At 45.8% G+C, this 12,853-nt stretch overlaps 1 protein-coding gene across 1 annotated transcript in view; it reads left to right on the top strand.

The window, feature by feature from the left end:
* The first annotated feature begins 99 nt into the window (after positions 1-99).
* Positions 100-12,853, top strand: part of LOC122560664 (ankyrin repeat and fibronectin type-III domain-containing protein 1-like) — a 931,085-nt gene continuing 918,331 nt past the window's right edge. The window contains exon 1 of the mRNA XM_087997831.1: positions 100-165. The gene's annotated coding sequence lies outside the window, so the exon portion shown is untranslated. The remainder of the gene's footprint in view (positions 166-12,853) is intronic.

Below are 12,853 nucleotides of genomic sequence, written 5' to 3'. Positions count from 1 at the left end.
GGTCATCGCAACCGTTGCTAAGCAACAAGGCGCGGCCCTCCAGCAATTACCACAAGATGGCACCAGACCGAGGACTGATCCTTAAGGAAAGAGGCAGGAAGACAACATTTCAAAGAAATATCCTTTTGGGGACAATTAAGCAGGAAGCAGTCCTTAAAAGGACAGGTGAGGAGAGATTATTAAACGGCTGAGAGGCCGTGACCAAACCGCTCATATCATGGGGAGGGGGTAGAGTTCTGGCTGCTTACAAACACCTGGCTTTTCTCATACACTTACATGAGTTCTTCTTTCGTGTTGTATTACATCTTTATTGAAAATCACACGACACCGGGTTATAGTCCAACAGGTTTATTTGAAACCGCAAGCTTTCAGGGGCTCCGCTCCTTCCTCGGGCAACTAATGAGAGAATTCATTGGACACAGAATTTGTAAATAAAGGATCAAATGGTTATACAACTTATACGAATGTATTTAACAAATATGGATGGCTCTTAAGTCTTTAATCAGTTAAAATTAGGTGCAGGTTTCTATCGATTAACATGTAAATCCTAGACTTTCTTTCAAATCGCTGCTCCAAGATAACTTCAGATTTTATCAGAATGAAAGTGACACTCCAGTCAGATAATGTATTTTAGGTGTGAGGCAATGTTGCATGTCAGTTTGTATGTGTCAGACTGGTTTTACTTCCTAAGTAGGAACCAAACCAAATTCCTTCGACTGAATTGAGAAGGAACTTCTTCACACAGAGGGGTTGTGAATCTATGGAATTCCCTGCCCAGTGAAATGATTGAGGCTTCCTCAGTAAATGTTTTTAAAGCTAAGACAGATAATTATTTTGAATAGTAAAGGAATGAAGGGTTATGGTGAGAGGGCAGGTAAGTGGATCTGAGGCCACGAAAAGATCAGTCATGATCTTATTGAATGGTGAAGCAGGCTCAAAGGTCATTGGCCTACTCTTGCTCCGAGTTCTTACATTCAGCAAACATACCCAGAACAACTGCAAAGTAGAAATTTATAAAATGCCACATTGACTGACTGTCTACATATCATGTGCTTTTTGAACAAAATAGAATGTATCTGCAAATATAAATCTGCATTTGCAGATTCACCCAATAGATTTATGTGTTGAGAGTGTGTGTGTGAATGCACGTGCACTTGAGAGAGTGTGCATGAGTGTGAGGAACTATGTGCCTACGAGAGGGTTTGAGTGCAAGTGTCTGTGTAGGATAGACGGTGTGTGTGTTTGTGTGCGAGTGTATAATGTGGTGAGGTCACCAGTAGTGTAACATGAACCCAAGCTCCTGGCTGAGGCCATCCTCAAGGGTACCTTTCATAGCTATCAGCCTCTATTCAGCAACTCTGCATTGTTGGTCTGCTGTGGGGCTATACCAGTCTGTATGATGCGAAGGCGACCGACAGCACGGCCTCCCAGTCGTTCCTGTCCTCTATCACGGAGGTCTTAGACGACAGAACACGAGAGAGGCTGGACCAGCCGCTATCTCTGGACGAGCTGACCAAGGCCATCGAGTCCTTCGAAAAGACTAAAACTCCCGGAAGCGACGGCTTACCGGTCGAGCTCTATTCCGCTCTGTGGGACTTGATTGGCCAGGACCTGCTGGTGGTGTATGTCAGTATGCTTCGGGCAGGTGCCATGAGTGAATCCATGAGGAAAGGCATCATCACCCTCATCTACAAGTGGAAGGGGGAGAGGGAGGAACTCAAAAATTGGAGACCAATCTCACTGTTGAATGTGGATTACAAAATTCTGTCAAAGGTAATCGCCAACCGGGTCAGGTCTGCTCTGGGGTCGGTAATTCACCCTGACCAAACCTGTGCTGTGCCAGGCAGGAAGATCGCTGAGAGTCTCGCACTCCTCAGGGATACGATCGCCTACGTGCAGGACAGAGGGTTGGACACCTGCCTGATCAGCCTGGACCAGGAGAAAGCCTTTGACAGGATATCACACAGGTATATGAGAGATGTTCTCTCCAAAATGGGCTTTGGGGAGGGAATCTGCAATTGGATCAGACTGCTCTACACCAACATTGTCAGTGCAGTCTCAAACAATGGGTGGGAATCAGATAGCTTCCCAGTCAGATCTGGAGTCAGGCAGGGCTGCCCTCTCTCTCCTGCCTTGTTTGTGTGCTGCATAGAGCCATTTGCCGAGTCCATCAGGAAAGATGCGAGCCTGAGAGGGGTGACTATTCCTGGCAGCGGGGGCCTGCAGGTTAAGGCCTCCCTGTACATGGATGACGTCGCCGTTTTCTGCTTGGATCCGCTGTCTGTGCGCAGACCCATGCGCATATGTGACCAGTTCGAACGGGCCTCGGGGGCCAAGGTAAACCGAGGCAAGAGCGAGGCCATGCTCTTCGGGAACTGAGCCGACCAATCCTCAATCCCCTTCACCGTCAGGACCGACCACCTGAAGGTGCTGGGTATTTGGTTCGGAGGGGCTGGGGCGTGCGCCAAGTCTTGGGAGGAGCGTATTAGCAAAGTGACCCAGAAACTGGGCAGATGGAAGCTACGGTCGCTCTCCATCGCGGGAAAAAACCTGGTCACCAGGTGTGAGGCACTGTCATTGCTATTATACGTGGCACAGGTCTGGCCTATTCCCAGAACCTGTGCCGCTGCAGTCACCCGGGCCATCTTCCAGTTTATATGGAAGTCAAAGATGGACCGGGTCCGAAGGGACTCGCTGTACAAAGATCTAGGCAACGGGGGAAAAAATACACCCAATGACACCCTCACCCTGATGGCCACCTTTGTGTGTGGCTGCATCAAGCTGTGCGTGGATCCCCGGTACGCAAACACCAAGTGTCACTACGTACTGAGGTTCTACCTGTCCCCGGTGTTGCGAAGGATAGGCCTGGCCTCGCTGCCACGGAACGCTCCGAGTAGTTGGACTGTTCCGTATCACCTGTCCTTCATGGAGAAGTTTATGAAGAAAAACACCTTTGACCACAAGTCCATCAGGAAGTGGTCAGCACGTAGTGTCCTTGAGACCCTTCGGGAAAAGGAGAGGGCGGATCCTATCGAGTGGTTCCCTGAGCAGACTGTCAAAGCCATTTGGCAGAATGCCTCATCGCCAGAACTTTTCAACAAGCACCAAGACATGGCTTGGCTGGTGGTGAGAAGGGCTCTGCCAGTGAGATCCTTTATGCACGCCCGGACTCTCAGCCTCACCGCACGCTGCCCTCGAAGCGGCTGCGGGGGGGACGAGGCTGTCACACACCTCCTTCTGGAATGTGCCTATGCAGAGGAAATCTGGAGAGGAATGCAGTGGTGTTTGTCGAGGTTCATCCCGAGCAGCGCCGTGACGAGGGACTCCGTGCTCTACGGCCTGTTCCCCGGGACGCACACCGCGACGAACATCAACTGTGCCTGGAGGATCATCAACTCAGTGAAGGACGCTCTCTGGGCAGTCCGAAACCTGTTGATCTTCCAGCTGAAGGAGTTGACCTCGAATGAATGTTGCAGACTGGCACATTCCAAGGTCCAGGACTATGTGTTGAGGGATGCGCTGAAGCTTGGGGTAGCTGCCGCCAAGGCGCGGTGGGGAAAGACCACCGTGTAACATCTGCCTGCCTAAAGAAGAACAGGGGGCCCGTGCAGTCATTTGGGCACTGCTGACGCCCCAGCTAAAACTGTAATCAAACAGACCTGTAAATAGGAATGATTACTCTGTTTTCTTGTAAATGTAAATGGAATGTTTGCATATGTATTGCATGTCCAACTGTATGGACCATTAAAGTATTTTATGAATAAAGTATATTTTTGAAAAAAAAAGTCTGCTGTGGGGCTTCATGAGGCGGGCCACATGTACAAGGCCTGCCCAAGACGAGGGGCCGCCACCTATGCACAGATGGCTGGAGGTGGCAACATGAGCCATAGACTGCCTAAGACCAGCAAGGTATCACAAAACAGCATGGGAACGGTGTCTGGAGGCACCCAGAAGGAAGGGCAGGCTGTAGCGGACCAGACAGTGGGGGGATGCAGCAGCCGATCCAAGCTCCTTCAAGACAGATGGAGGAAATGGCAGAGGAGGGATCAAAGGAGGCAGAGGATTGGATTACTGTCAAAAGCAGGAAGAGGAAATCTCTGAAGGGCCCCAAAGCCACCCAGCAAAGGGGAAAACGACACCTACACGACGAGGATATAGGCAGCTCTTCCAACGGTGAGGATGGGCACAAGGAGGGTCGTCACCAGAGGAAGAGACAGAGCGCCGCAGGGAAAAAGGAGGGCAGCACCGCCCAAGCAGGAAAAGACAATCCCTCTGAGGGGATGGGTAAAGGCCTCCCCCCACCCGGTGAGAACCAAGAGGTACCCACCGGCCCACAGCTCCAGGTAACTGGGAGCAGCGGTCCTGTGACAGCCCTGCTGTCAGATGGAGAACTGGACTATGCGGACTCTGGGCCCGACCCGAAGACACCAGAGCGGGGAAATGGCTCCAGCGTGGAGCCGGACAGCTACCTCAGCCCTGGGAAGGTTCAGCAGTTTGCCGTCACCACGAGGACACTTGTAACCTCGTAAACTGTTCAAATGGGGATAAGAATTGCCAGCATCAACGTGCGTAGCATCAAATCGGCTACGCGATGTGTTTCTACGATGGCCTTCCTGGCCAATGTTAAAGCCGACGTCCTGTTTCTGCAGGAGTGTGGGACTCCGCACCTCAGCAGCTACAGGAGATGGTCGAGCTTGTGGGCCCATGGGCCGTCAGTTTGGTCGGGGTCAACGATAGTCGCGCCTCCGGCCTGGGTATCCTGTTGCGAGGAGGCAACTTCACCATCTCTGAGGTTAAGGAGGTGGTGGGCGGGTGCCTCCTCGTCACCGACGTCATGTACAGGAATGCTCCCCTGAGACTGATTAATGTGTACGCCCCAGTGGGTAAGAGCGAACGGTTGGCCGTTCTGCAGCAGCTTCCACTGTTGCTGGCTACATCCAGGCCGGTCATTCCGGCCGGAGACTTCAACTGTATCATACAGATGGACGATATGGCGGGGGGAACAGTAAACTGGACGTCACGTCCAGAGCCCTGATGTACATTGTAAAAGATGCCAAGCTGCACAACGTCTTCAGCACCCCTGCAGGCGGAGCGCAACGTACACCTGGTCACGGGCTGACGGGTCTATCCGCTCAAGGATAGATTACCTGTTTGTGTCCCGAACGCTCTCGGTCAGATCCAACGAGGGAAAAGATAGGAGCGTATCAGCAAAGTGAGGCAGAAACTGGGCAGATGAAAGCTACGGTTGCTCTCCATCGCGGGAAAAAACCTGGTCATCAGGTGTGAGGCACTGTCATTGCTGTTATACGTGGCACAGGTCTGGCCTATTCCCAGAACCTGTGCCGCTGCAGTCACCCGGACCATCTTCCATTTTATATGGAGATCAAAGATGGACCGGGTCCGAAGGGACTTGATGTATAAAGATCTGGGCAACGGGGGAAAAAACACACCTAATGCCACCCTCACCCTGATGGCCATCTTTGTGTGTGGCTACATCAAGCTGTGCGTGGATCCCTAGTACGCAAACACCACGTACTGAGGTTCTACCTGTCCCTGTTGTTGCGAATGATGGGCCTGGCCTCGCTGCCGCGGAACGCTCCGAGTAGTTGGACCGTTCCGTATCACCTGTCCTTTGTGGAGAAGTTTATGAAGAAAAACACTTTTGACCACAAGTCGATCAGGAAGTGGTCGGCACATAGTATCCTTGAGACCCTTCGGGAAAAGGAGAGGGCGGATCCTATCGAGTGGTTCCCTGAGCAGACTGTCAAAGCCATTTGGCAGAATGCCTCATCGCCAGAACTTTCCAACAAGCACCAAGACATGGCATGGCTGGTGATGAGAAGGGCTCTGCCTGTGAGATCCTTTATGCACACCCGGACTCTCAGCCGCACCGCACGCTGCCCTCGAAGCGGCTGCGGGTGTGGACGAGACTTTCACACACCTCCTTCTGGAATGTGCCTATGCAGAGGAAGTCTGGAGAGGAATGCAGTGGTGTTTGTCGAGGTTCATCCCGAGCAGCGCTGTGACGAGGGACTCCGTGCTCTACGGCCTGTTCCCCGGGACGCACACCGCGACGAACATCAACTGTGCCTGGAGGATCATCAACTCTCTAGGCGGTCCGAAACCTGTTGATCTTCCAGCTGAAGGAGTTGACCCTGACTGGCACATTCCAAGGTCCAGGACTACGTGTTGAGGGACGTGCTGAAGCTTGGGGCAGCTGCCGCCAAGGCGCGGTGGGGAAAGACCACGTGTAACATCTCCTGCCTAAGAAAAACAGGGGGCCCACCCAGTCATTTGGGCTCCGCTGACACCTTAGCAGAAGAGCTGGATAGTAAATATACAGACTTGTATATAGGAAAAATAAATTTTGGTGTTTGTATGTAAAGTAATGTAATGTGTGCACAAGAATGGCATGACCAATTGTAAAGAGATCCAAATAATTTTATGAATAAAGTTTATTTTTGATATTAAAAAAACAGTTGTGTGTCCCAAAGTCCACCTTGGAGGACGTTTACCCAAAGTTCAGCATTCAAAGATATTCAGCCTTGGAAATGTTCCCCCACTGGAAGGGGGCACCTGAAGGTGTTGAAGGATGCCGTCGTTAGGACGAGATATGATGCTCATCTCATTGATTGCCAATTCTGATGTGCCACAGCATAAAACTGTAATGATCTCCGCAGAAGACAAACAGAAGATACCACCAAAAGGATACCCTTTGATGTCCAGTACTTCTTAGGAGCAGAGGGACTACGCCATGTTCTTTACAGCCTGCAATACATTATATCGATGACGATGAGCACCTCGCCAAGATCCCTATACCTCCACTTCTCATCTTCAAGTAATCGCCAAACCTTAAACAGACCATTATTCACAGCAAACTATCCAGCCTTCAGGACAACATCGACCACAACACCATACAATCTTGTCATGAAAACCAGTGCAAGACTTATCAAAGCATAGATATGGATACTACCATTACATGTGGGGACACCATGTGCATGGCAAGCACTCATGACTTGGCCAAAGTTATCTATCTCATCCACTGCAAGCAAGGATGCTCTGAGGCCTGGTATGTTGGGGAAACCAAACAGCTGCCACAACAATGGATGAATGGACATCGCGCAACAGTTACCTGATAGGGATGTTCCCTCCCAGTGAGGGAACACTTCAGCGGTCACGGACATTCAGTCTCAGATCTTCGGGTAACCAGCCTCCAAGGCGGACTTCAGAATATGCAATAACTCAGAGCTGCCGGACAGAGGCTAATAGCCATGTTCGGTACCCATGAGGATGGTCTCAAATGGAATCTTGGGTTCATGTCACACTACAGGTGTTTGTATAAGTTGTATGACCCTTTGATCTTTTACTTATAAATTCTGTATCCAATGTATTCTACCTCCTGAGGAAGGAACAGAGGCTCTGAAAGCTTGTAGTTTCAAATAAACTTGTTGGACTATAACCTGGTGTGATTTTTGACTTTTTCCACCCCAGTCCAACATCAGCACCTCTGCATCTTTATTGAAGGCATTCTTTTTTTTCCCCAGCTCAAATTCTTTGGAAATAATAGTGGATTCATGGCTCCAAGCCAAACCTGAAAACCACATTTTGCAGGTCACAGGCATACCTGGCTTCTGCTGGGGAATACCAAGAACTTTATGGTAGCACAGCTGTTAAATTCTTCTTGTGTATCACTCCTGCCCTGGTTGACCATAGTGCCTGCCACAAATTTAAAATTCTCAAACTTGCTTTTTAAACTCCTAATCTGTCCTTCTCTATAACTTATTGTAGAACTACACTCCCTTTCTCCAAACTCTGCCTTCACGTATTCCACTCCTTCACTGATTCAATACATTATTTTTAAGAACAAGTTACAATTTTCCATGGAAGTGGGTGAGGATGAATGTTGAAATTCTAGCCTCTGAGTGATTTCAGCATAAATAGCTGCTTATCTCGATTTTACAGAAATTGTCAGTGGGAGAGGAAAGCAATGAAAGATTAGAAATGCAAAAAAGAGGGAGTGCAGCAAAACTGTGCCAAATTCATGGCTGTAAATTACAATGTTACTAACCCATGGATAACTTTCTGGCAAGTAACCTGGGGAGGAGGGAATATACAAAGAGTTCATCAGAAAATTAGCCAGGGTTTCATTCATCAATTGACTCCCCTCCTTGAAAGTTTTGTGTGAACAGGTTCAGAGCTCTGTGTGAAAAATTATATCCTGCCCTGTGCCTGAGTCTTTTATATTTTGTACCATACATAATATAGTTTCTCATGCTTGAACCCTCAGCAGTTGTATACAGCTTGATTCTATCTATCCTGTTCCATTCTTTCATAATTGGAAACATGTTTATGATTGTGCTCCATAACCTACATTTTTCAAAGAAAAATAATGATTTTTCATTCATCTTTCTTTAAAATATAATTTTAAAAGGTGGCATTCAGATGAACCTGTGTCATATCCTTACTAAAGCCTCAATATCCTCCCTTTTGTGATGTATTTTCTCTAAAGTTTTATTCTGGTGGTAACTTGAAAAGTGTACATATTACAGGGGAGGTACTGCTGGACATCTTAAACATATAAAAGTGGATAAATCCACAGGACCAGATCAGGTGTACCCTAGAACTTTGTGGGAAGCTACGGAAGTGATTGGTGGGCCCCTTACTGAGGTATTTATATCATTGATAGCCACAAGTGAAGTGCTGGAAGACTCGAGGTTGGCTAATGTGGTTCCATCATTTCAGAAAGGTGGTAAGGAAAAGTCAGAGAACTAAAGACTGTTGAGCCTGACATCAGTGGCGGGCAAGTTGTTGGACGGGATTCTGAGGAACAGGATTTACATATATTTGGAAAGGCAAGGACTAATTAGGGATAGTCAGCATGGTTTTGTGCAAAGGAAATCATGTCTCGCTAACTTGATTGAATTTTTTGAAGTAACAGAGAAGATTGATGAAGGCAGAACAGTGGACGTTGTCTGCATGTACTTCAGCAAGGCATTTGACGAGGTTCTGCATGGTGGACTGGTTAACAAGGTTAGAATTATCCATTTGGATACAAAATTGGCTAGATGGTCGGAGACAGATGGTAGTGGTAGAGGGTTGCTTTTTGGACTGTAGGCCTGTGACCAGTTGGTGTGTCACAGGGATTGATGGTGGATGCACTGCTTTTAGTCGTTTATATAAATGATTTGAATGTGAATATAGGAGTTATGGTTAGTAAATTTGTAGATGACATCAAAATTGGTGGTGTAGTAAATTTGAAGATGGGCTGAGGAGTGGCAAATAGATAAATGTGAAATGTTACATTTTGGTGGGGCAAATCAGGTAGAGTCTTGGGGAGTGTTCCTGAACAAAGGGACCTTGCAATTCAGGTTCATAGTTCCTTGAAAATGGAGTTGCAGGTAGACAGGGTAGTGACGAACACTTTTGGTATGCTTACCTTTATTGGTCAGTGCCTTGAGTTTAGGAGTTGGGAGGTCATGTTGCATCAGTTCAGACACTTTTTGAATACTGCATTCAATTCTGGTCTCCTTGCTATCAGAAAGATGTTGTTAAACTTGAAAAGGTTCGGCAAAGATTTAGAAGAATGTTGCCAGGATGAGATGGTTTGAGCTACAGGGAGAGGCTGAAGAGGTAGGGGCTATTTTCTCTGGAATGTTGGAGGCTGAGGGGTGACCTTATAGAAGTTTATAAAATCATGAGGGGCACGGATAAGGTGAATAGTCAAGATCTTTTCCCCAGGGTAGGAGTGTTCAAAACTAGAGGGCATAGGATTATGGTGAGAGGGGAAAGATTTAAAAGGGACCTGAGAGGTAACTTTTTCATATAGAGGGTAGTGCGTCGATGGAATGAACTGCCAGTGGAAATGGTGCAGGCCAGTACAATTATAGCATTTAGAAATGGGTATATGAATAGCAAAGGTTTGGAGGGTTATGGACCAAATGCTGGCCAATAGGATTAGATGAATTTAGATATTCTGGTTGGCATGGAGGAGTTGGACTGAATGGTCTGTTTCAGTGCTGCACATCTCTATGACTCTATATGGCCCTTCATTATCTGTTGGTTTTTAAATTTCATATCACTTTGTCATAAAGCCTAACATTCCAGAAGTTTTCTTTAAAAAAAAGATTATCAACTTGAAGTACTGATATCAGCAATGTCCCAAGGAACCTGGCCCTCAAAGCCTCCTGCTGTCCCAGGATGATCAGTGTCAGTACATTAAAAACCTAAGTGTAGAGCAAGTTTTACTCTGTATCTAACCTGTACTGCACTTGGCCTGGGAGTGCTCTAAAACACTATTCTGTATCTAACCCTATGTTGAACCTGATCAGAGGATGCTAGTTGCTGACACCTAGTTGTCAGAATGAAAGATGTCTCCTTCTGCAATACCAGTATCTTTCCTTCAAAGAGCAAGAATTTTAACAAAAACATTGTTTTCAAAATAGTTGAAAACAAATAATGTCAAAGCAACATTTAAACACAAAACATCTGGTATTTTTTGCTGGGAAACACAGCTTGTGATAGTCCTTTATTCCCAAAGCACCGTTGAGCAGAATATTTGATTCGCTTATGCTTTCTCTTGATAGATGAGCCAAAATGCATAAATAGCTTTTTAAAGCTTTCCAAGTACAGCATCAGTTTCATTAATATTACATTTGCCTGAGATGGCAGACGAAGCTTCAGTTTAATGCCTCATCCTAAAGACAACAACTGTAAAAAGTATACCTATTCCTCAGTGTCAGCCTGGGTTCCATGCTGAAGTCTTGGAATAGGCTCCTTCAGTGGATAAGAATGATATTGACATTTCTGCCATAATGATCAAAAACTAATCTTTCCCAGTTAATTATTGATTTCATTTTTCTTTTTTGTAAAGCGGTTAAGTACTGAGTTTATATGCAGAGAGATATTGCTACAGAAAAGTCAAATACAAATCAGAAAAGTCAAATATAAATGAACTTAATTAATCACATGGTTTCGATCTTGTCAACAAACAACAAAGGAACTACCTCACCCCATTTAAAGTAGATTTACAATGATGTTGCTAGAATTGGAGGGTATGAGCTGCAGAGAGGTGCTGATGAGGCTGGGGATTGTTTCCCTGGAATGTTGGAGGCTGAGGGGTGACCTAAAACAGGTTTATAAAATCAAATAGGGCGTGGTTAGGTTGAATAGCAAAGGTCTTTTCCCCAATGTTGGGGAGTCTAAACTAGAGGGCATAGGTTTGAGAGAGGAAAGATTTAAAAGGGACCTGAATGCAGCTTTTACATGCAGAGGGTCATGCATGTGTGGAATGAACTATCAGAGCAGGTGGTGGAAGAAATACAATCAGAACATTTAAAAGGCATCTGGATGGGTACATGAATAAAAAGATTATAGGGATATGAGCCAAATGCTGACATATGGGACTAGATTAATTTAGAATATCCAGTCAGCATGTATGTGTTGGACTGAAGAGTCCGTTTCTGTGCTGTACATTCTTTATAACTCTATATGGCCCTTCATCATCTGTTGGTTTTTATATTTCATATCACTTTGTGATAAAGCCATTCCTGTAGTTTTCTTTAAAAAAATGTTTGCTACCTTGAAGCACTGATTTCAACAACGCCTGAGGAACATGGCCCTCGAAGCCTCCTGCTGTCCAGGGATTATCAGTGCCAGTACATCTGCATGTGTGAAGCTTAGAAACACTGACATACACAAAATGATAGTAGGGATTGTATATAGATCCCAAAACTGTAATGGTAATGTTGTGGAAGGCAGTAATCAGGAAATTAGAGATGTAAGAAATAAAGGTGCAGTTGTAATTATGAGTGACTTTAACCTGCATATAGGTTGGGCAAATCAAGTCAGTAACAATACCACAGAGAAGGAATTCTTTGTCGTTTTCTGGATCAATATGTTGAGGAGCAAGCCATCCTAAATTGGGTATTGTGTAATGAGAAAGGAATAGTCAGCAAGCTAGCGATGTGAGGGCCCTTAGGGAAGAGTGAACATAATATGACTGAATTTCCCAGTAAGATGGAGAGGGATGTAGTTGATTCTGAAGCTAGGCCCCGAATCTAAATAAAGGAAACTACAGTACTATGAGTTGTGAGCTGGCTATGATAAGTTAGAGAATGTTACTTAAAGGAGTGATGGTGGATAGGCAATTGCAACATTTGATGAGTGCATGGAGAACCTGCAACAATTGTTCATCCCTGACTGGCAGAAAAACAAAATGGGAAAGGTGGCCCAACCATGGCAGCAAAGAAAAGTAGTGATAGTATTAGATCCAAGGAAGGGGCATACAAATTAGTGAAAATAAGCAGCAGAACTGAGCACTGGAAGCAGGTTAGATTTCAGCAAAGGAGAACAAAGGGATTGATTGAAAGGGGGAAAATAGAGCATGAGCATAAGCTTGTGGAGAACATACAAACTGACTGTAAAAGCTTCTGTAGTAATGTAAAGAGAAAAAGATTAGTGAAGACAAATGTAACTTTTTTACAGTTAAAAACAATGCCCACAAACTCTTCAAATCCTTCCTGTATTTAGACTTTTATTATCTTTAGTTTTGTTGAAAGTTGCCATATGTCTTGATGAAACTGTTCGTGGGTCACTGATCTGCTATTTGCTCAGCTGTAACTCAACAGTCACTTCAAAATGTTAGATTGGGGATTGGAGACATTGTGAGCTTAAATGCTTTACAACAGGCAAAACCCTTGGGATCTGCAGTTCTGTGTTTCTAAATAGTGAACAACAGCTTGTTCTAATAAATTATTTGGTCCAGCTGTTTTACATTACTCCATTGTACAATCTTAAATCATGCAACTGATTCTCCGGGACTATAGATTGACTTGATCTCTTGGGCCCCTGTGTT

This window comes from Chiloscyllium plagiosum, unplaced genomic scaffold, assembly GCF_037043375.1.
Source record: "Chiloscyllium plagiosum isolate Xiang-an unplaced genomic scaffold, Cpla_swu_hap1 HiC_scaffold_20, whole genome shotgun sequence".
Taxonomy (NCBI): domain Eukaryota; kingdom Metazoa; phylum Chordata; class Chondrichthyes; order Orectolobiformes; family Hemiscylliidae; genus Chiloscyllium; species Chiloscyllium plagiosum.
Note: the sequence above shows the minus strand (reverse complement) of the source record. Positions and strands in the feature narration are given on the sequence as shown.